This window comes from Pelophylax lessonae (genome assembly GCF_965119305.1).
Source record: "Pelophylax lessonae genome assembly, chromosome: 5".
Taxonomy (NCBI): Eukaryota; Metazoa; Chordata; class Amphibia; order Anura; family Ranidae; genus Pelophylax; species Pelophylax lessonae.
In genome coordinates, this window is record NC_138772.1 from 369,704,713 (window position 1) to 369,729,821 (window position 25,109).

A 25,109-nucleotide genomic window follows, 5' to 3' on the forward strand; every position below is an offset into this window, starting at 1 on the left:
TCTGCAGTTAAGGCAAGGTAGTCTGCTACCTGTCGGTCGAGTCGTTCTCTGATGGTGGACCCCGAATGGCTGTGGCGATGCATAGGACTAAAAAAGCTCCGCATGTCCTCCATCAACAAGACGTCTGTAAAGTGTCCTGTCCTGTCCTTGCGGGCGTGGTTGTGGTGGTAGGAGGAGGATTACTTTCACCTCTTCCCCTGTTGGATTCCCGTTGTGCTGTGACATCACCCTTATATGCTGTGTAAAGCATACTTTTCAACTTATTTTGTAGCTGCTGCATCCTTTGCGACTGCCGGTAATTGGGTAACATATCAGAGACTTTCTGCTTATACCGGGGGTCTAGTAGCGTGGCCACCCAGTACAGGTCGTTCTCCTTCAGCCTTTTTATACGAGGGTCCCTCAACAGGCATGACAGCATGAAAGACCCCATTTGCACAAGGTTGGAAGCCGAGCTACTCATGTCCAATTCCTCGTCCTCACTGATGTCATTGAAGGTGTGTTCTTCCCCCCAGCCACGTACAACACCACGGGTACCAGATAGGTGACAACGAGCACCCTGGGATGCCTGCTGTGGTTGGTGTTCCTCCTCCTCAAAGCCACATTCCTCCTCTGACTCCTCTTCCTCACACTCCTCTTCCAGTGTTGCTGCAGGTCCAGCAAGCGATGGTAAGGCTGTTTCTGGTGGTGGTGATGGTGACCACAACTCTTCCTCTTCCTCTTCACGCTCATCTACGGCCTGATCCAGCACTCTTCGCAGGGCACGCTCCAGGAAAAAAACATATGGGATGATGTCGCTGATGGTGCCTTCGGTGCGACTCACTAGGTTTGTCACCTCCTCAAAAGGACGCATGAGCCTACAGGCATTGCGCATGAGCGTCCAGTAACGTGGCAAAAAAAAACCCAGCTCCGCAGAGGCTGTCCTAGCACCCCGGTCATACAAATACTCATTGACCGCTTTTTCTTGTTGGAGCAGGCGGTCGAACATTAGCAGTGTTGAATTCCAACGTGTCGGGCTGTCGCAAATCAAGCGCCTCACTGGCATGTTGTTTCGCCGCTGAATATCTGCAAAGTGCGCCATGGCCGTGTAGGAACGCCTGAAATGGCCACACACCTTCCTGGCCTGCTTGAGGACGTCCTGTAAGCCTGGGTACTTCTGCACAAAACGTTGCACAATCAGATTCAACACATGTGCCATGCACGGCACATGTGTCAACTTGCCCAAATTCAATGCCGCCAACAAATTGCTCCCGTTGTCACACACCACTTTGCCGATCTCCAGTTGGTGCGGGGTCAGCCACTGATCCACCTGTGCGTTCAGGGCGGACAGTAGTGCTGGTCCGGTGTGACTCTCTGCTTTCAGGCAAGTCAACCCCAAGACAGCGTGACACTGTCGTATCCGGCATGTGGAATAGCCCCTGGGGAGCTGGGGGGGTGCAGTTGGTGTGGAGCAAGACGCAACAGCAGAAGAGGACTCAGCCGAGGAGGTTAGCAAAGAGGATGGAGTAGGAGGAGTAGAGGAGGTGGCAGCAGGCCTGCCTGCAAGTCGTGGCGGTGTCACCAACTCCTCTGCAGCAGAACCACGCATTCCATGCTTGGCAGCCGCCAGCAGGTTTACCCAATGCGCAGTGTAAGTTATATACCTGCCCTGACCGTGCTTTGCAGACCAGCTATCAGTGGTCAGATGGACCCTTGCCCCAACACTGTGTGCCAGACGTGACACGATTTCCTTTTCCACAATAGAGTACAGGTTGGGGATTGCCTTTTGTGAAAAATAATTTCGGCCGGGTACCTTCCACTGCGGTGTCCCAATAGTGACAAATTTTTTGAAGGCCTCAGACTCCACCAGCTTGTATGGTAAAAGCTGGCGGGCTAAGAGTTCCGACAAGCCAGCTGTCAGACGCCGGGCAAGGGGGTGACTCTGTGAGAATGGCTTCTTACGCTCAAACATTTCCTTGACAGACACCTGACTGTGGGCAGGTGACGAGCAGGAACTGCTGAAGGTGAGAGGCGGAGGGGCGGGTTGTTGATAGGGGGCATGGAGGACAGCAGTGATTGACGTGGCTGAAGATGCTGGACCAGGAGGAGGATGGTGGCTTTCAGTTTGTGTGCTGCTTTTACTCATGTGTTGATCCCATAGGCGTTTGTGATGTGAGATCATGTGCCTTCGCAAAGCAGTTGTACCTAGGTGGGTGTTGGACTTCCCACGACTCAGTTTCTTTTGGCACAGGTTACAAATGGCATCGCTGATATCAGAGGCAGACACACAAAAAAAATGCCACACTGCTGAGCTTTGCAAGGACGGCATTCTGGTGGTGGCAACAGCTTGCGTTGATTGGCGTGCTGTCTGGCTGACCCCGGGTGCCGAATCTACATGCTGTCTGACTGCGCCACTAGCTCCTTGCGATGACCTCCTCCCACTGCTTCCAACTCGTCTCCTCCTCCTCTCTGTCTCCCCATCTGAACTTTCCCCCTCTTCTTCTGCTCTTCGAGCAGGCACCCAGGTGACATCCACAGACACATCGTCATTAGTGTTGAGCGAACACGGACTGTATTATTCGTGTTCGTACCGAATAATTGGATTTTTTGTACCCGAACACGGACACGGACACTTTACTGTATGTTCGGGTAAAAATCCGTGTTCGGTCGTTTTATTTCCGGGTTTTGCATGCTTTGGCGCTCTTTTCATGGCGGGCTTTCAACAGCCAATCAACAATCGTTTAACTGGTGTGCCTTAAGCCATCCCAGCCATGCCTGCAAATGTCTTAGTAGCTGTGATTGGCCGTCTGAAGCATGTGACCAAGTCTTTATAAGTTCGAGGCAGCCGCAGCGGCGTCATTATGCTGCTTATATCAGGGACAGAGCACACATCAACGTGCTGGCTGCTGATTAGGGAAAGATAGGCAGGAAAAAACCATTTGTGTCCGGATAGAATTGAGGGACAGGTCGGAGTGTTTAGGCAGGGCGAGTTGTAGGCATTTTAGGGATAGAGTCTGCTGAATTATAGGGTCAGTGTCTTCTACAAACTACAATCGATATTGCTGTGTGGGGGGTGGGGTGAATCTGCACTCAATCCTGATCTACGATCTCTTCTCAATCCTGTTAGGGACAGAGTCTGCTGAATTTTAGGGAAACTGTGTTCTACAAACTACAATCGATATTGCTGTGTGGTGTGGGATTGGAGATAGGCAGGTGTCAGTGATCCACATCCATTTTTCTGTGTGTGAGCTGCAGTGAACACAATCTTTTTGGGCTGCAGTGAACACAATCTTTTTGGGCTGCAGTGAACACAATCTTTTTGGGCTGCAGTGAACACAATCTTTTTGGGCTGCAGTGAACACAATCTTTTTGGGCTGCAGTGAACACAATCTTTTTGGGGTGCAGTGAACAAAATCTTTTTGGGGTGCAGTGAACACAATCCTTTTTGGTGTGCAGTGAACACAATCTTTGTGGGGTGCAGTGAACAAAATCCTTTGTGGGGTGCAGTGAACACAATCTTTTTGGGGTGCAGTGAACAAAATCCTTTTTGGGGTGCAGTGAACAACATCCTTTTTGGGGTGCAGTGAACACAATCTTTTTGGGGTGCAGTGAACAAAATCCTTTGTGGGGTGCAGTGAACACAATCTTTTTGGGGTGCAGTGAACACAATCTTTTTGGGGTGGAGTGAACAACATCCTTTTTGGGGTGCAGTGAACAAAATCCTTTTTGGGGTGCAGTGAACAAAATCATTTTTGGGGTGCAGTGAACACAATCTTTTTGGGGTGCAGTGAACACAATCTTTGTGGGGTGCAGTGAACACAATCTTTTTGGGGTGGAGTGAACAACATCCTTTTTGGGGTGCAGTGAACAACATCCTTTTTGGGGTGCAGTGAACACAATCTTTTTGGGGTGCAGTGAACACAATCTTTGTGGGGTACAGTGAACAGAATATTTGTGGGGTGCAGTGAACACAATCTTTGGGGGGTACAGTGAACACAATCTTTTTGGGGTGCAGTGAACACAATCTTTGTGGGGTGCAGTGAACACAATCTTTTTGGGGTGGAGTGAACAAAATCATTTTTGGGGTGCAGTGAACAACATCCTTTTTGGGGTGCAGTGATCAAAATCATTTTTGGGGTGCAGTGAACACAATCTTTTTGGGGTGCAGTGAACAAAATCCTTTGTGGGGTGCAGTGAACAGAATCTTTGTGGGGTGCAGTGAACACAATCTTTGGGGGGGTACAGTGAACACAATCTTTTTGGGGTGCAGTGAACACAATCTTTGTGGGGTACAGTGAACAGAATCTTTGTGGGGTGCAGTGAACACAATCTTTGGGGGGTACAGTGAACACAATCTTTTTGGGGTGCAGTGAACACAATCTTTGGGGGGTACAGTGAACACAATCTTTTTGGGGTGCAGTGAACACAATCTTTGTGGGGTGCAGTGAACACAATCTTTGGGGGGGTACAGTGAACACAATCTTTTTGGGGTGCAGTGAACAACATCCTTTTAGGGTGCAGTGAACACAATCTTTGTGGGGTGCAGTGAACAACATCCTTTTAGGGTGCAGTGAACACAATCTTTGTGGGGTACAGTGAACAGAATCTTTGTGGGGTGCAGTGAACACAATCTTTGGGGGGTACAGTGAACACAATCTTTGTGAGGTGCAGTGAACACAATCTTTGTGGGGTGCAGTGAACACAATCATTGTGGGGTGCAGTGAACTCAATCTTTGTGGGGTACAGTGAACACAATCTCATACTTCTGAAGATTTGAGGGTGCTGCCTGTTCCATACTCCCCCTACTCCTCATCTAGCCTTTTAGGGGTACAAACAATAGTAATTGGGGCCTAGTGTGGTTGTGTACGTGTGATATACATACACTTTTTTTGGATCATATTTTCTATTCCGCTATTTAATCAAAAACCTTTGGGGATCAGTTAAATTGGGGGATAGTCTGTGTTGGTACGTGTGAGAGAGATCCACCTTTCCAAGTTGTTGGGGTTCATCTCATACTTCTGAAGGTTTGAGGGTGCTGCCTGTTCCATACTCCCCCTACTCCTAGCCTTTTAGGGGTACAAACAATAGTAATTGGGGCCTAGTGTGGTTGTGTACGTGTGATATACATACACTTTTTTTGGATCATATTTTCTATTCCGCTATTTAATCAAAAACCTTTGGGGATCAGTTAAATTGGGGGATAGTCTGTGTTGGTACGTGTGAGAGAGATCCACCTTTCCAAGTTGTTGGGGTTCATCTCATACTTCTGAAGGTTTGAGGGTGCTGCCTGTTCCATACCCCCCCTACTCCTCATCTAGCCTTTTAGGGGTACAAACAATAGTAATTGGGGCCTAGTGTGGTTGTGTACGTGTGATATACATACACTTTTTTTGGATCATATTTTCTATTCCGCTATTTAATCAAAAACCTTTGGGGATCAGTTAAATTGGGGGATAGTCTGTGTTGGTACGTGTGAGAGAGATCCACCTTTCCAAGTTGTTGGGGTTCATCTCATACTTCTGAAGGTTTGAGGGTGCTGCCTGTTCCATACCCCCCCTACTCCTCATCTAGCCTTTTAGGGGTACAAACAATAGTAATTGGGGCCTAGTGTGGTTGTGTACGTGTGATATACATACACTTTTTTTGGATCATATTTTCTATTCCGCTATTTAATCAAAAACCTTTGGGGATCAGTTAAATTGGGGGATAGTCTGTGTTGGTACGTGTGAGAGAGATCCACCTTTCCAAGTTTTTGGGGTTCATCTCATACTTCTGAAGATTTGAGGGTGCTGCCTGTTCCATACCCCCCCTACTCCTCATCTAGCCTTTTAGGGGTACAAACAATAGTAATTGGGGCCTAGTGTGGTTGTGTACGTGTGATATACATACACTTTTTTTGGATCATATTTTCTATTCCGCTATTTAATCAAAAACCTTTGGGGATCAGTTAAATTGGGGGATAGTCTGTGTTGGTACGTGTGAGAGAGATCCACCTTTCCAAGTTTTTGGGGTTCATCTCATACTTCTGAAGATTTGAGGGTGCTGCCTGTTCCATACCCCCCCTACTCCTCATCTAGCCTTTTAGGGGTACAAACAATAGTAATTGGGGCCTAGTGTGGTTGTGTACGTGTGATATACATACACTTTTTTTGGATCATATTTTCTATTCCGCTATTTAATCAAAAACCTTTGGGGATCAGTTAAATTGGGGGATAGTCTGTGTTGGTACGTGTGAGAGAGATCCACCTTTCCAAGTTTTTGGGGTTCATCTCATACTTCTGAAGATTTGAGGGTGCTGCCTGTTCCATACCCCCCCTACTCCTCATCTAGCCTTTTAGGGGTACAAACAATAGTAATTGGGGCCTAGTGTGGTTGTGTACGTGTGATATACATACACTTTTTTTGGATCATATTTTCTATTCCGCTATTTAATCAAAAACCTTTGGGGATCAGTTAAATTGGGGGATAGTCTGTGTTGGTACGTGTGAGAGAGATCCACCTTTCCAAGTTTTTGGGGTTCATCTCATACTTCTGAAGATTTGAGGGTGCTGCCTGTTCCATACCCCCCCTACTCCTCATCTAGCCTTTTAGGGGTACAAACAATAGTAATTGGGGCCTAGTGTGGTTGTGTACGTGTGATATACATACACTTTTTTTGGATCATATTTTCTATTCCGCTATTTAATCAAAAACCTTTGGGGATCAGTTAAATTGGGGGATAGTCTGTGTTGGTACGTGTGAGAGAGATCCACCTTTCCAAGTTGTTGGGGTTCATCTCATACTTCTGAAGGTTTGAGGGTGCTGCCTGTTCCATACTCCCCCTACTCCTAGCCTTTTAGGGGTACAAACAATAGTAATTGGGGCCTAGTGTGGTTGTGTACGTGTGATATACATACACTTTTTTTGGATCATATTTTCTATTCCGCTATTTAATCAAAAACCTTTGGGGATCAGTTAAATTGGGGGATAGTCTGTGTTGGTACGTGTGAGAGAGATCCACCTTTCCAAGTTGTTGGGGTTCATCTCATACTTCTGAAGGTTTGAGGGTGCTGCCTGTTCCATACCCCCCCTACTCCTAGCCTTTTAGGGGTACAAACAATAGTAATTGGGGCCTAGTGTGGTTGTGTACGTGTGATATACATACACTTTTTTTGGATCATATTTTCTATTCCGCTATTTAATCAAAAACCTTTGGGGATCAGTTAAATTGGGGGATAGTCTGTGTTGGTACGTGTGAGAGAGATCCACCTTTCCAAGTTGTTGGGGTTCATCTCATACTTCTGAAGGTTTGAGGGTGCTGCCTGTTCCATACTCCCCCTACTCCTCATCTAGCCTTTTAGGGGTACAAACAATAGTAATTGGGGCCCAGTGTGGTTGTGTACGTGTGATATACATACACTTTTTTTGGATCATATTTTCTATTCCGCTATTTAATCAAAAACCTTTGGGGATCAGTTAAATTGGGGGATAGTCTGTGTTGGTACGTGTGAGAGAGATCCACCTTTCCAAGTTGTTGGGGTTCATCTCATACTTCTGAAGGTTTGAGGGTGCTGCCTGTTCCATACCCCCCCTACTCCTCATCTAGCCTTTTAGGGGTACAAACAATAGTAATTGGGGCCTAGTGTGGTTGTGTACGTGTGATATACATACACTTTTTTTGGATCATATTTTCTATTCCGCTATTTAATCAAAAACCTTTGGGGATCAGTTAAATTGGGGGATAGTCTGTGTTGGTACGTGTGAGAGAGATCCACCTTTCCAAGTTGTTGGGGTTCATCTCATACTTCTGAAGGTTTGAGGGTGCTGCCTGTTCCATACTCCCCCTACTCCTCATCTAGCCTTTTAGGGGTACAAACAATAGTAATTGGGGCCTAGTGTGGTTGTGTACGTGTGATATACATACACTTTTTTTGGATCATATTTTCTATTCCGCTATTTAATCAAAAACCTTTGGGGATCAGTTAAATTGGGGGATAGTCTGTGTTGGTACGTGTGAGAGAGATCCACCTTTCCAAGTTGTTGGGGTTCATCTCATACTTCTGAAGGTTTGAGGGTGCTGCCTGTTCCATACTCCCCCTACTCCTCATCTAGCCTTTTAGGGGTACAAACAATAGTAATTGGGGCCCAGTGTGGTTGTGTACGTGTGATATACATACACTTTTTTTGGATCATATTTTCTATTCCGCTATTTAATCAAAAACCTTTGGGGATCAGTTAAATTGGGGGATAGTCTGTGTTGGTACGTGTGAGAGAGATCCACCTTTCCAAGTTGTTGGGGTTCATCTCATACTTCTGAAGGTTTGAGGGTGCTGCCTGTTCCATACTCCCCCTACTCCTCATCTAGCCTTTTAGGGGTACAAACAATAGTAATTGGGGCCTAGTGTGGTTGTGTACGTGTGATATACATACACTTTTTTTGGATCATATTTTCTATTCCGCTATTTAATCAAAAACCTTTGGGGATCAGTTAAATTGGGGGATAGTCTGTGTTGGTACGTGTGAGAGAGATCCACCTTTCCAAGTTGTTGGGGTTCATCTCATACTTCTGAAGGTTTGAGGGTGCTGCCTGTTCCATACTCCCCCTACTCCTAGCCTTTTAGGGGTACAAACAATAGTAATTGGGGCCTAGTGTGGTTGTGTACGTGTGATATACATACACTTTTTTTGGATCATATTTTCTATTCCGCTATTTAATCAAAAACCTTTGGGGATCAGTTAAATTGGGGGATAGTCTGTGTTGGTACGTGTGAGAGAGATCCACCTTTCCAAGTTGTTGGGGTTCATCTCATACTTCTGAAGGTTTGAGGGTGCTGCCTGTTCCATACTCCCCCTACTCCTCATCTAGCCTTTTAGGGGTACAAACAATAGTAATTGGGGCCCAGTGTGGTTGTGTACGTGTGATATACATACACTTTTTTTGGATCATATTTTCTATTCCGCTATTTAATCAAAAACCTTTGGGGATCAGTTAAATTGGGGGATAGTCTGTGTTGGTACGTGTGAGAGAGATCCACCTTTCCAAGTTGTTGGGGTTCATCTCATACTTCTGAAGGTTTGAGGGTGCTGCCTGTTCCATACCCCCCCCTACTCCTCATCTAGCCTTTTAGGGGTACAAACAATAGTAATTGGGGCCTAGTGTGGTTGTGTACGTGTGATATACATACACTTTTTTTGGATCATATTTTCTATTCCGCTATTTAATCAAAAACCTTTGGGGATCAGTTAAATTGGGGGATAGTCTGTGTTGGTACGTGTGAGAGAGATCCACCTTTCCAAGTTTTTGGGGTTCATCTCATACTTCTGAAGATTTGAGGGTGCTGCCTGTTCCATACTCCTCCTCCTACTGCTCAACCATCCTTTTAGGGGTACAAACAATAGTAGTTGGGGCCTAGTGTGGTGGTGTACGTGCGAGATACATACACTTTTTTTGGATCATATTTTCTATTCCGCTATTTAATCAAAAACCTTTGGGGATCAGTTAAATTGGGGGATAGTCTGTGTTGGTACGTGTGAGAGAGATCCACCTTTCCAAGTTTTTGGGGTTCATCTCATACTTCTGAAGATTTGAGGGTGCTGCCTGTTCCATACCCCCCTACTCCTCATCTAGCCTTTTAGGGGTACAAACAATAGTAATTGGGGCCTAGTGTGGTTGTGTACGTGTGATATACATACACTTTTTTTGGATCATATTTTCTATTCCGCTATTTAATCAAAAACCTTTGGGGATCAGTTAAATTGGGGGATAGTCTGTGTTGGTACGTGTGAGAGAGATCCACCTTTCCAAGTTTTTGGGGTTCATCTCATACTTCTGAAGATTTGAGGGTGCTGCCTGTTCCATACCCCCCCTACTCCTCATCTAGCCTTTTAGGGGTACAAACAATAGTAATTGGGGCCTAGTGTGGTTGTGTACGTGTGATATACATACACTTTTTTTGGATCATATTTTCTATTCCGCTATTTAATCAAAAACCTTTGGGGATCAGTTAAATTGGGGGATAGTCTGTGTTGGTACGTGTGAGAGAGATCCACCTTTCCAAGTTGTTGGGGTTCATCTCATACTTCTGAAGGTTTGAGGGTGCTGCCTGTTCCATACTCCCCCTACTCCTAGCCTTTTAGGGGTACAAACAATAGTAATTGGGGCCTAGTGTGGTTGTGTACGTGTGATATACATACACTTTTTTTGGATCATATTTTCTATTCCGCTATTTAATCAAAAACCTTTGGGGATCAGTTAAATTGGGGGATAGTCTGTGTTGGTACGTGTGAGAGAGATCCACCTTTCCAAGTTGTTGGGGTTCATCTCATACTTCTGAAGGTTTGAGGGTGCTGCCTGTTCCATACCCCCCCTACTCCTAGCCTTTTAGGGGTACAAACAATAGTAATTGGGGCCTAGTGTGGTTGTGTACGTGTGATATACATACACTTTTTTTGGATCTTATTTTCTATTCCGCTATTTAATCAAAAACCTTTGGGGATCAGTTAAATTGGGGGATAGTCTGTGTTGGTACGTGTGAGAGAGATCCACCTTTCCAAGTTGTTGGGGTTCATCTCATACTTCTGAAGGTTTGAGGGTGCTGCCTGTTCCATACTCCCCCTACTCCTCATCTAGCCTTTTAGGGGTACAAACAATAGTAATTGGGGCCCAGTGTGGTTGTGTACGTGTGATATACATACACTTTTTTTGGATCATATTTTCTATTCCGCTATTTAATCAAAAACCTTTGGGGATCAGTTAAATTGGGGGATAGTCTGTGTTGGTACGTGTGAGAGAGATCCACCTTTCCAAGTTGTTGGGGTTCATCTCATACTTCTGAAGGTTTGAGGGTGCTGCCTGTTCCATACCCCCCCTACTCCTCATCTAGCCTTTTAGGGGTACAAACAATAGTAATTGGGGCCTAGTGTGGTTGTGTACGTGTGATATACATACACTTTTTTTGGATCATATTTTCTATTCCGCTATTTAATCAAAAACCTTTGGGGATCAGTTAAATTGGGGGATAGTCTGTGTTGGTACGTGTGAGAGAGATCCACCTTTCCAAGTTGTTGGGGTTCATCTCATACTTCTGAAGGTTTGAGGGTGCTGCCTGTTCCATACTCCCCCTACTCCTCATCTAGCCTTTTAGGGGTACAAACAATAGTAATTGGGGCCTAGTGTGGTTGTGTACGTGTGATATACATACACTTTTTTTGGATCATATTTTCTATTCCGCTATTTAATCAAAAACCTTTGGGGATCAGTTAAATTGGGGGATAGTCTGTGTTGGTACGTGTGAGAGAGATCCACCTTTCCAAGTTGTTGGGGTTCATCTCATACTTCTGAAGGTTTGAGGGTGCTGCCTGTTCCATACTCCCCCTACTCCTCATCTAGCCTTTTAGGGGTACAAACAATAGTAATTGGGGCCTAGTGTGGTTGTGTACGTGTGATATACATACACTTTTTTTGGATCATATTTTCTATTCCGCTATTTAATCAAAAACCTTTGGGGATCAGTTAAATTGGGGGATAGTCTGTGTTGGTACGTGTGAGAGAGATCCACCTTTCCAAGTTGTTGGGGTTCATCTCATACTTCTGAAGGTTTGAGGGTGCTGCCTGTTCCATACTCCCCCTACTCCTAGCCTTTTAGGGGTACAAACAATAGTAATTGGGGCCTAGTGTGGTTGTGTACGTGTGATATACATACACTTTTTTTGGATCATATTTTCTATTCCGCTATTTAATCAAAAACCTTTGGGGATCAGTTAAATTGGGGGATAGTCTGTGTTGGTACGTGTGAGAGAGATCCACCTTTCCAAGTTGTTGGGGTTCATCTCATACTTCTGAAGGTTTGAGGGTGCTGCCTGTTCCATACCCCCCCTACTCCTAGCCTTTTAGGGGTACAAACAATAGTAATTGGGGCCTAGTGTGGTTGTGTACGTGTGATATACATACACTTTTTTTGGATCATATTTTCTATTCCGCTATTTAATCAAAAACCTTTGGGGATCAGTTAAATTGGGGGATAGTCTGTGTTGGTACGTGTGAGAGAGATCCACCTTTCCAAGTTGTTGGGGTTCATCTCATACTTCTGAAGGTTTGAGGGTGCTGCCTGTTCCATACTCCCCCTACTCCTCATCTAGCCTTTTAGGGGTACAAACAATAGTAATTGGGGCCCAGTGTGGTTGTGTACGTGTGATATACATACACTTTTTTTGGATCATATTTTCTATTCCGCTATTTAATCAAAAACCTTTGGGGATCAGTTAAATTGGGGGATAGTCTGTGTTGGTACGTGTGAGAGAGATCCACCTTTCCAAGTTGTTGGGGTTCATCTCATACTTCTGAAGGTTTGAGGGTGCTGCCTGTTCCATACTCCCCCTACTCCTCATCTAGCCTTTTAGGGGTACAAACAATAGTAATTGGGGCCCAGTGTGGTTGTGTACGTGTGATATACATACACTTTTTTTGGATCATATTTTCTATTCCGCTATTTAATCAAAAACCTTTGGGGATCAGTTAAATTGGGGGATAGTCTGTGTTGGTACGTGTGAGAGAGATCCACCTTTCCAAGTTGTTGGGGTTCATCTCATACTTCTGAAGGTTTGAGGGTGCTGCCTGTTCCATACCCCCCCTACTCCTCATCTAGCCTTTTAGGGGTACAAACAATAGTAATTGGGGCCTAGTGTGGTTGTGTACGTGTGATATACATACACTTTTTTTGGATCATATTTTCTATTCCGCTATTTAATCAAAAACCTTTGGGGATCAGTTAAATTGGGGGATAGTCTGTGTTGGTACGTGTGAGAGAGATCCACCTTTCCAAGTTTTTGGGGTTCATCTCATACTTCTGAAGATTTGAGGGTGCTGCCTGTTCCATACTCCTCCTCCTACTGCTCAACCATCCTTTTAGGGGTACAAACAATAGTAGTTGGGGCCTAGTGTGGTGGTGTACGTGCGAGATACATACACTTTTTTTGGATCATATTTTCTATTCCGCTATTTAATCAAAAACCTTTGGGGATCAGTTAAATTGGGGGATAGTCTGTGTTGGTACGTGTGAGAGAGATCCACCTTTCCAAGTTTTTGGGGTTCATCTCATACTTCTGAAGATTTGAGGGTGCTGCCTGTTCCATACCCCCCCTACTCCTCATCTAGCCTTTTAGGGGTACAAACAATAGTAATTGGGGCCTAGTGTGGTTGTGTACGTGTGATATACATACACTTTTTTTGGATCATATTTTCTATTCCGCTATTTAATCAAAAACCTTTGGGGATCAGTTAAATTGGGGGATAGTCTGTGTTGGTACGTGTGAGAGAGATCCACCTTTCCAAGTTTTTGGGGTTCATCTCATACTTCTGAAGATTTGAGGGTGCTGCCTGTTCCATACCCCCCCTACTCCTCATCTAGCCTTTTAGGGGTACAAACAATAGTAATTGGGGCCTAGTGTGGTTGTGTACGTGTGATATACATACACTTTTTTTGGATCATATTTTCTATTCCGCTATTTAATCAAAAACCTTTGGGGATCAGTTAAATTGGGGGATAGTCTGTGTTGGTACGTGTGAGAGAGATCCACCTTTCCAAGTTGTTGGGGTTCATCTCATACTTCTGAAGGTTTGAGGGTGCTGCCTGTTCCATACTCCCCCTACTCCTAGCCTTTTAGGGGTACAAACAATAGTAATTGGGGCCTAGTGTGGTTGTGTACGTGTGATATACATACACTTTTTTTGGATCATATTTTCTATTCCGCTATTTAATCAAAAACCTTTGGGGATCAGTTAAATTGGGGGATAGTCTGTGTTGGTACGTGTGAGAGAGATCCACCTTTCCAAGTTGTTGGGGTTCATCTCATACTTCTGAAGGTTTGAGGGTGCTGCCTGTTCCATACCCCCCCTACTCCTAGCCTTTTAGGGGTACAAACAATAGTAATTGGGGCCTAGTGTGGTTGTGTACGTGTGATATACATACACTTTTTTTGGATCATATTTTCTATTCCGCTATTTAATCAAAAACCTTTGGGGATCAGTTAAATTGGGGGATAGTCTAAGTTGGTACGTGTGAGAGAGATCCACCTTTCCAAGTTGTTGGGGTTCATCTCATACTTCTGAAGGTTTGAGGGTGCTGCCTGTTCCATACTCCCCCTACTCCTCATCTAGCCTTTTAGGGGTACAAACAATAGTAATTGGGGCCCAGTGTGGTTGTGTACGTGTGATATACATACACTTTTTTTGGATCATATTTTCTATTCCGCTATTTAATCAAAAACCTTTGGGGATCAGTTAAATTGGGGGATAGTCTGTGTTGGTACGTGTGAGAGAGATCCACCTTTCCAAGTTGTTGGGGTTCATCTCATACTTCTGAAGGTTTGAGGGTGCTGCCTGTTCCATACCCCCCCTACTCCTCATCTAGCCTTTTAGGGGTACAAACAATAGTAATTGGGGCCTAGTGTGGTTGTGTACGTGTGATATACATACACTTTTTTTGGATCATATTTTCTATTCCGCTATTTAATCAAAAACCTTTGGGGATCAGTTAAATTGGGGGATAGTCTGTGTTGGTACGTGTGAGAGAGATCCACCTTTCCAAGTTGTTGGGGTTCATCTCATACTTCTGAAGGTTTGAGGGTGCTGCCTGTTCCATACTCCCCCTACTCCTCATCTAGCCTTTTAGGGGTACAAACAATAGTAATTGGGGCCTAGTGTGGTTGTGTACGTGTGATATACATACACTTTTTTTGGATCATATTTTCTATTCCGCTATTTAATCAAAAACCTTTGGGGATCAGTTAAATTGGGGGATAGTCTGTGTTGGTACGTGTGAGAGAGATCCACCTTTCCAAGTTGTTGGGGTTCATCTCATACTTCTGAAGGTTTGAGGGTGCTGCCTGTTCCATACTCCCCCTACTCCTCATCTAGCCTTTTAGGGGTACAAACAATAGTAATTGGGGCCCAGTGTGGTTGTGTACGTGTGATATACATACACTTTTTTTGGATCATATTTTCTATTCCGCTATTTAATCAAAAACCTTTGGGGATCAGTTAAATTGGGGGATAGTCTGTGTTGGTACGTGTGAGAGAGATCCACCTTTCCAAGTTGTTGGGGTTCATCTCATACTTCTGAAGGTTTGAGGGTGCTGCCTGTTCCATACTCCCCCTACTCCTCATCTAGCCTTTTAGGGGTACAAACAATAGTAATTGGGGCCTAGTGTGGTTGTGTACGTGTGATATACATACACTTTTTTTGGATCATATTTTCTATTCCGCTATTTAATCAAAAACCTTTGGGGATCAGTTAAATTGGGGGATAGTCTGTGTTGGTACGTGTGAGAGAGATCCACCTTTCCAAGTTGTTGGGGTTCATCTCATACTTCTGAAGGTTTGAGGGTGCTGCCTGTTCCATACTCCCCCTACTCCTAGCCTTTTAGGGGTACAAACAATAGTAATTGGGGCCTAGTGTGGTTGTGTACGTGTGATATACATACACTTTTTTTGGATCATATTTTCTATTCCGCTATTTAATCAAAAACCTTTGGGGATCAGTTAAATTGGGGGATAGTCTGTGTTGGTACGTGTGAGAGAGATCCACCTTTCCAAGTTGTTGGGGTTCATCTCATACTTCTGAAGGTTTGAGGGTGCTGCCTGTTCCATACCCCCCCTACTCCTAGCCTTTTAGGGGTACAAACAATAGTAATTGGGGCCTAGTGTGGTTGTGTACGTGTGATATACATACACTTTTTTTGGATCATATTTTCTATTCCGCTATTTAATCAAAAACCTTTGGGGATCAGTTAAATTGGGGGATAGTCTGTGTTGGTACGTGTGAGAGAGATCCACCTTTCCAAGTTGTTGGGGTTCATCTCATACTTCTGAAGGTTTGAGGGTGCTGCCTGTTCCATACTCCCCCTACTCCTCATCTAGCCTTTTAGGGGTAAAAACAATAGTAATTGGGGCCCAGTGTGGTTGTGTACGTGTGATATACATACACTTTTTTTGGATCATATTTTCTATTCCGCTATTTAATCAAAAACCTTTGGGGATCAGTTAAATTGGGGGATAGTCTGTGTTGGTACGTGTGAGAGAGATCCACCTTTCCAAGTTGTTGGGGTTCATCTCATACTTCTGAAGGTTTGAGGGTGCTGCCTGTTCCATACTCCCCCTACTCCTCATCTAGCCTTTTAGGGGTACAAACAATAGTAATTGGGGCCCAGTGTGGTTGTGTACGTGTGATATACATACACTTTTTTTGGATCATATTTTCTATTCCGCTATTTAATCAAAAACCTTTGGGGATCAGTTAAATTGGGGGATAGTCTGTGTTGGTACATGTGAGAGAGATCCACCTTTCCAAGTTGTTGGGGTTCATCTCATACTTCTGAAGGTTTGAGGGTGCTGCCTGTTCCATACTCCCCCTACTCCTCATCTAGCCTTTTAGGGGTACAAACAATAGTAATTGGGGCCTAGTGTGGTTGTGTACGTGTGATATACATACACTTTTTTTGGATCATATTTTCTATTCCGCTATTTAATCAAAAACCTTTGGGGATCAGTTAAATTGGGGGATAGTCTGTGTTGGTACGTGTGAGAGAGATCCACCTTTCCAAGTTGTTGGGGTTCATCTCATACTTCTGAAGGTTTGAGGGTGCTGCCTGTTCCATACTCCCCCTACTCCTCATCTAGCCTTTTAGGGGTACAAACAATAGTAATTGGGGCCTAGTGTGGTTGTGTACGTGTGATATACATACACTTTTTTTGGATCATATTTTCTATTCCGCTATTTAATCAAAAACCTTTGGGGATCAGTTAAATTGGGGGATAGTCTGTGTTGGTACGTGTGAGAGAGATCCACCTTTCCAAGTTGTTGGGGTTCATCTCATACTTCTGAAGGTTTGAGGGTGCTGCCTGTTCCATACTCCCCCTACTCCTAGCCTTTTAGGGGTACAAACAATAGTAATTGGGGCCTAGTGTGGTTGTGTACGTGTGATATACATACACTTTTTTTGGATCATATTTTCTATTCCGCTATTTAATCAAAAACCTTTGGGGATCAGTTAAATTGGGGGATAGTCTGTGTTGGTACGTGTGAGAGAGATCCACCTTTCCAAGTTGTTGGGGTTCATCTCATACTTCTGAAGGTTTGAGGGTGCTGCCTGTTCCATACCCCCCCTACTCCTAGCCTTTTAGGGGTACAAACAATAGTAATTGGGGCCTAGTGTGGTTGTGTACGTGTGATATACATACACTTTTTTTGGATCATATTTTCTATTCCGCTATTTAATCAAAAACCTTTGGGGATCAGTTAAATTGGGGGATAGTCTGTGTTGGTACGTGTGAGAGAGATCCACCTTTCCAAGTTGTTGGGGTTCATCTCATACTTCTGAAGGTTTGAGGGTGCTGCCTGTTCCATACTCCCCCTACTCCTCATCTAGCCTTTTAGGGGTACAAACAATAGTAATTGGGGCCCAGTGTGGTTGTGTACGTGTGATATACATACACTTTTTTTGGATCATATTTTCTATTCCGCTATTTAATCAAAAACCTTTGGGGATCAGTTAAATTGGGGGATAGTCTGTGTTGGTACGTGTGAGAGAGATCCACCTTTCCAAGTTGTTGGGGTTCATCTCATACTTCTGAAGGTTTGAGGGTGCTGCCTGTTCCATACTCCCCCTACTCCTCATCTAGCCTTTTAGGGGTACAAACAATAGTAATTGGGGCCCAGTGTGGTTGTGTACGTGTGATATACATACACTTTTTTTGGATCATATTTTCTATTCCGCTATTTAATCAAAAACCTTTGGGGATCAGTTAAATTGGGGGATAGTCTGTGTTGGTACGTGTGAGAGAGATCCACCTTTCCAAGTTGTTGGGGTTCATCTCATACTTCTGAAGGTTTGAGGGTGCTGCCTGTTCCATACCCCCCCTACTCCTCATCTAGCCTTTTAGGGGTACAAACAATAGTAATTGGGGCCTAGTGTGGTTGTGTACGTGTGATATACATACACTTTTTTTGGATCATATTTTCTATTCCGCTATTTAATCAAAAACCTTTGGGGATCAGTTAAATTGGGGGATAGTCTGTGTTGGTACGTGTGAGAGAGATCCACCTTTCCAAGTTTTTGGGGTTCATCTCATACTTCTGAAGATTTGAGGGTGCTGCCTGTTCCATACTCCTCCTCCTACTTCTCAACCATCCTTTTAGGGGTACAAACAATAGTAGTTGGGGCCTAGTGTGGTGGTGTACGTGCGAGATACATACACTTTTTTTGGATCATATTTTCTATTCCGCTATTTAATCAAAAACCTTTGGGGATCAGTTAAATTGGGGGATAGTCTGTGTTGGTACGTGTGAGAGAGATCCACCTTTCCAAGTTTTTGGGGTTCATCTCATACTTCTGAAGATTTGAGGGTGCTGCCTGTTCCATACCCCCCCTACTCCTCATCTAGCCTTTTAGGGGTACAAACAATAGTAATTGGGGCCTAGTGTGGTTGTGTACGTGTGATATACATACACTTTTTTTGGATCATATTTTCTATTCCGCTATTTAATCAAAAACCTTTGGGGATCAGTTAAATTGGGGGATAGTCTGTGTTGGTACGTGTGAGAGAGATCCACCTTTCCAAGTTTTTGGGGTTCATCTCATACTTCTGAAGATTTGAGGGTGCTGCCTGTTCCATACCCCCCCTACTCCTCATCTAGCCTTTTAGGGGTACAAACAATAGTAATTGGGGCCTAGTGTGGTTGTGTACGTGTGATATACATACACTTTTTTTGGATCATATTTTCTATTCCGCTATTTAATCAAAAACCTTTGGGGATCAGTTAAATTGGGGGATAGTCTGTGTTGGTACGTGTGAGAGAGATCCACCTTTCCAAGTTGTTGGGGTTCATCTCATACTTCTGAAGGTTTGAGGGTGCTGCCTGTTCCATACTCCCCCTACTCCTAGCCTTTTAGGGGTACAAACAATAGTAATTGGGGCCTAGTGTGGTTGTGTACGTGTGATATACATACACTTTTTTTGGATCATATTTTCTATTCCGCTATTTAATCAAAAACCTTTGGGGATCAGTTAAATTGGGGGATAGTCTGTGTTGGTACGTGTGAGAGAGATCCACCTTTCCAAGTTGTTGGGGTTCATCTCATACTTCTGAAGGTTTGAGGGTGCTGCCTGTTCCATACCCCCCCTACTCCTAGCCTTTTAGGGGTACAAACAATAGTAATTGGGGCCTAGTGTGGTTGTGTACGTGTGATATACATACACTTTTTTTGGATCATATTTTCTATTCCGCTATTTAATCAAAAACCTTTGGGGATCAGTTAAATTGGGGGATAGTCTAAGTTGGTACGTGTGAGAGAGATCCACCTTTCCAAGTTGTTGGGGTTCATCTCATACTTCTGAAGGTTTGAGGGTGCTGCCTGTTCCATACTCCCCCTACTCCTCATCTAGCCTTTTAGGGGTACAAACAATAGTAATTGGGGCCCAGTGTGGTTGTGTACGTGTGATATACATACACTTTTTTTGGATCATATTTTCTATTCCGCTATTTAATCAAAAACCTTTGGGGATCAGTTAAATTGGGGGATAGTCTGTGTTGGTACGTGTGAGAGAGATCCACCTTTCCAAGTTGTTGGGGTTCATCTCATACTTCTGAAGGTTTGAGGGTGCTGCCTGTTCCATACCCCCCCTACTCCTCATCTAGCCTTTTAGGGGTACAAACAATAGTAATTGGGGCCTAGTGTGGTTGTGTACGTGTGATATACATACACTTTTTTTGGATCATATTTTCTATTCCGCTATTTAATCAAAAACCTTTGGGGATCAGTTAAATTGGGGGATAGTCTGTGTTGGTACGTGTGAGAGAGATCCACCTTTCCAAGTTGTTGGGGTTCATCTCATACTTCTGAAGGTTTGAGGGTGCTGCCTGTTCCATACTCCCCCTACTCCTCATCTAGCCTTTTAGGGGTACAAACAATAGTAATTGGGGCCTAGTGTGGTTGTGTACGTGTGATATACATACACTTTTTTTGGATCATATTTTCTATTCCGCTATTTAATCAAAAACCTTTGGGGATCAGTTAAATTGGGGGATAGTCTGTGTTGGTACGTGTGAGAGAGATCCACCTTTCCAAGTTGTTGGGGTTCATCTCATACTTCTGAAGGTTTGAGGGTGCTGCCTGTTCCATACTCCCCCTACTCCTCATCTAGCCTTTTAGGGGTACAAACAATAGTAATTGGGGCCCAGTGTGGTTGTGTACGTGTGATATACATACACTTTTTTTGGATCATATTTTCTATTCCGCTATTTAATCAAAAACCTTTGGGGATCAGTTAAATTGGGGGATAGTCTGTGTTGGTACGTGTGAGAGAGATCCACCTTTCCAAGTTGTTGGGGTTCATCTCATACTTCTGAAGGTTTGAGGGTGCTGCCTGTTCCATACTCCCCCTACTCCTCATCTAGCCTTTTAGGGGTACAAACAATAGTAATTGGGGCCTAGTGTGGTTGTGTACGTGTGATATACATACACTTTTTTTGGATCATATTTTCTATTCCGCTATTTAATCAAAAACCTTTGGGGATCAGTTAAATTGGGGGATAGTCTGTGTTGGTACGTGTGAGAGAGATCCACCTTTCCAAGTTGTTGGGGTTCATCTCATACTTCTGAAGGTTTGAGGGTGCTGCCTGTTCCATACTCCCCCTACTCCTAGCCTTTTAGGGGTACAAACAATAGTAATTGGGGCCTAGTGTGGTTGTGTACGTGTGATATACATACACTTTTTTTGGATCATATTTTCTATTCCGCTATTTAATCAAAAACCTTTGGGGATCAGTTAAATTGGGGGATAGTCTGTGTTGGTACGTGTGAGAGAGATCCACCTTTCCAAGTTGTTGGGGTTCATCTCATACTTCTGAAGGTTTGAGGGTGCTGCCTGTTCCATACCCCCCCTACTCCTAGCCTTTTAGGGGTACAAACAATAGTAATTGGGGCCTAGTGTGGTTGTGTACGTGTGATATACATACACTTTTTTTGGATCATATTTTCTATTCCGCTATTTAATCAAAAACCTTTGGGGATCAGTTAAATTGGGGGATAGTCTGTGTTGGTACGTGTGAGAGAGATCCACCTTTCCAAGTTGTTGGGGTTCATCTCATACTTCTGAAGGTTTGAGGGTGCTGCCTGTTCCATACTCCCCCTACTCCTCATCTAGCCTTTTAGGGGTAAAAACAATAGTAATTGGGGCCCAGTGTGGTTGTGTACGTGTGATATACATACACTTTTTTTGGATCATATTTTCTATTCCGCTATTTAATCAAAAACCTTTGGGGATCAGTTAAATTGGGGGATAGTCTGTGTTGGTACGTGTGAGAGAGATCCACCTTTCCAAGTTGTTGGGGTTCATCTCATACTTCTGAAGGTTTGAGGGTGCTGCCTGTTCCATACTCCCCCTACTCCTCATCTAGCCTTTTAGGGGTACAAACAATAGTAATTGGGGCCCAGTGTGGTTGTGTACGTGTGATATACATACACTTTTTTTGGATCATATTTTCTATTCCGCTATTTAATCAAAAACCTTTGGGGATCAGTTAAATTGGGGGATAGTCTGTGTTGGTACGTGTGAGAGAGATCCACCTTTCCAAGTTGTTGGGGTTCATCTCATACTTCTGAAGGTTTGAGGGTGCTGCCTGTTCCATACCCCCCCTACTCCTCATCTAGCCTTTTAGGGGTACAAACAATAGTAATTGGGGCCTAGTGTGGTTGTGTACGTGTGATATACATACACTTTTTTTGGATCATATTTTCTATTCCGCTATTTAATCAAAAACCTTTGGGGATCAGTTAAATTGGGGGATAGTCTGTGTTGGTACGTGTGAGAGAGATCCACCTTTCCAAGTTTTTGGGGTTCATCTCATACTTCTGAAGATTTGAGGGTGCTGCCTGTTCCATACTCCTCCTCCTACTGCTCAACCATCCTTTTAGGGGTACAAACAATAGTAGTTGGGGCCTAGTGTGGTGGTGTACGTGCGAGATACATACACTTTCTTTTTGATCATATTTTCTATTCCGCTATTCAATTAAAACCTTTGGGGATCAATTCAATTGCGAGTTAGTCTGTGTCGGTACGTGTGAGATCCACCTTTCCAAGTTGTTGGGGTTCATCTCATACTTCTGAAGATTTGAGGGTGCTGCCTGTTCCATACTCCTGCTCCTACTGCTCAACCATCCTTTTAGGGGTACAAACAATAGTAATTGGGGCCTAGTGTGGTTGTGTACGTGCGAGATACATACACTTTTTTTGATCATATTTCCTATTCCGCTATTCAATAAAAACCTTTGAGGATCAATTGAATTGCGGGATAGTCTGTGTCGGTACGTGTGAGATCCACCTTTCCAAGTTTTTGGGGTTCATCTCATACTTCTGAAGATTTGAGGGTGCTGCCTGTTCCATACTCCTCCTCCTACTCCTCATCCATCCTTTTAGGGGTACAAACAATAGTAATTGGGGCCTAGTGTGGTTGTGTACGTGCGAGATACATACACTTTTTTTGATCATATTTCCTATTCCGCTATTCAATAAAAACCTTTGAGGATCAATTGAATTGCGGGATAGTCTGTGTCGGTACGTGTGAGATCCACCTTTCCAAGTTTTTGGGGTTCATCTCATACTTCTGAAGATTTGAGGGTGCTGCCTGTTCCATACTCCTCCTCCTACTCCTCATCCATCCTTTTAGGGGTACAAACAATAGTAATTGGGGCCTAGTGTGGTTGTGTACGTGCGAGATACATACACTTTTTTTGATCATATTTCCTATTCCGCTATTCAATAAAAACCTTTGAGGATCAATTGAATTGCGGGATAGTCTGTGTCGGTACGTGTGAGATCCACCTTTCCAAGTTTTTGGGGTTCATCTCATACTTCTGAAGATTTGAGGGTGCTGTCTGTTCCATACTCCTCCTACTCCTCATCCATCCTTTTAGGGGTAGAAACAATAGTAATTGGGGCCTAGTGTGGTTTTGTACGTGCGAGATACATACACTTTTTTGGATCATATTTCCTATTCCGCTATTCAATAAAAACCTTTCTAGGGCAAGATCTTAAATTACAGAAATATGAGGAGACCGTCAAATAAGGGCCGTGGCCTGGGTCGTGGTGCTGCTGGTAGAGCTCCTGTTGCAAGGAGAGGACGTGGTCGATCTGTGCCAGCTACACGCACAAGTGAAACACCTTCCTCAAGTGTGAGTAGGCGACAGAACCTGCATCAGTATTTGGTAGGGCATCAAACGCCCCTAGAAGTGATGAGGCCAGAACAAGTTGAGGCGATAGTAGATTGGTTTGCTGCTGACAGTGCCTCCAGTTCCTTCACATTGTCTCCCACCCAGTCTACTGCAGAAAGGTCAGAGTTGGCACCTGCAGCCAATGTCCAACCGTCTTTCACCTCACCCCCTTGCAAATCAGGCCAGCAGTCTGAGCCCCAAGCCATACAGCAGTCTCTTATTCTTTTTGAGGACTCTGTCAGCAGGGTTTCCCAGGGCCATCCACCTAGCCCTGCCCCAGAAGTGGAAGAGATTGAGTGCAGCGATGCCCAACCACTTATTTCTCAAGATGAGTACATGCAAGGATCATCGCAGCACGTCTCCGATGATGACGAAACGCAGGTGCCAACTGCTGCGGCGTTCAGCATTGTGGAGACCGACAAGGAGGGCAGGGGTGAAGACTGGGTGGAAGATGATGTGGAGGACGATGAGGTCCTCGACCCCACATGGAATGAACGTCATGCAGGTGACCTGAGTAGTTTGGAGGAAGAGGCGGTGGTCGCACAGAGCCACCAGCACAGCAGAAGAGGGAGCAGGGTGCAGAAGCGGAGCGGCCGTGCCCTAGACACTACGCCCGCTACTGCCCAACGCAGCAAGGGAACGAGCGCACCAAAGTCAGCTCAAAGGAGTTCTCTAGCGTGGAAGTTCTTTAGAAAATGTGCTGATGACAGGACACGAGTGGTTTGCACCCTGTGCAATCAGAGCTTGAAGCGAGGCATAAACCTTCTCAACCTGAGCACAACCTGCATGATCAGGCATCTAAGTGCAAAGCACGAGCTGCAGTGGAGTACACACCTTCAAAACCAAGAAACGTCTCTGGCTCATCCTGCTTCCTCTTCTGCTGCAGTCTCGGCCGCTCCAGCCACATCTGTAGTGATACCGGCACCTGCCACCCCGCAAACAGACGATCTGTCAGCAACACCACCACCTGGGTCACCAACAACCATCTCCACAATGTCCCGTGGAAGCGTTCAGCTTTCCATCTCCCAAACACTTGAGAGGAAGAGGAAGTACCCCCCTACCCACCCGCGATCCCTGGCCCTGAATGCCAGCATTTCAAAATTATTGGCCTTTGAAATGCTGTCATTCCGTCTGGTGGAGACGCACAGTTTTAAAAACCTTATGTCGGTGGCTGTCCCACAGTACGTCGTGCCCAGCCGCCACTACTTTTCCAGGCAAGCCATCCCTTCCCTGCACAACCAAGTGGGGGAAAATATCAGGTGTGCACTGCGCAACGCCATCTGTGCCAAGGTCCACCTAACTACGGATACGTGGACCAGTAAGCACGGTCAGGGGCGTTATATCTCCCTAACGGCACACTGGGTAAATGCAGTGGCGGATGGGCCTGAGGCGGATAGCAATTTGGCGCATGTCCTTCCACCACCGAGGATTGCAGGGCGCTTCAGTTTGCCTCCTGTTCCTAACTCCTCCTACTCCGCTTCCTCATCCTCTACCGCCTCCTCATCCGGACAGCGTAACACCTTCACCACCAACTTCAGCACGGCCAGGGGTAAACGACAGCAGGCAGTTTTACAACTTGCCTGTTTGGGGGACAAACCACACACCGCGCAGGAGTTGTGGAGGAGCATGGAACAGCAGACAAATGAGTGGTTGCTGCCAGCGAGCCTCAAGCCCGGCCTGGTGGTGTGCGATAACGGGCGAAATCTCATAGCAGCTCTGGGCCTAGCCGGTTTGACGCACATCCCTTGCCTGGCGCATGTGCTGAATTTGGTGGTGCAGAGGTTCCTTAAAAACTACCCCGATATGTCAGAGCTGCTGCAGAAAGTGCGGGCCGTTTGTGCGCACTTTCGGCGTTCTCACCCTGCTGCTGCTCGCCTGGCAGCGCT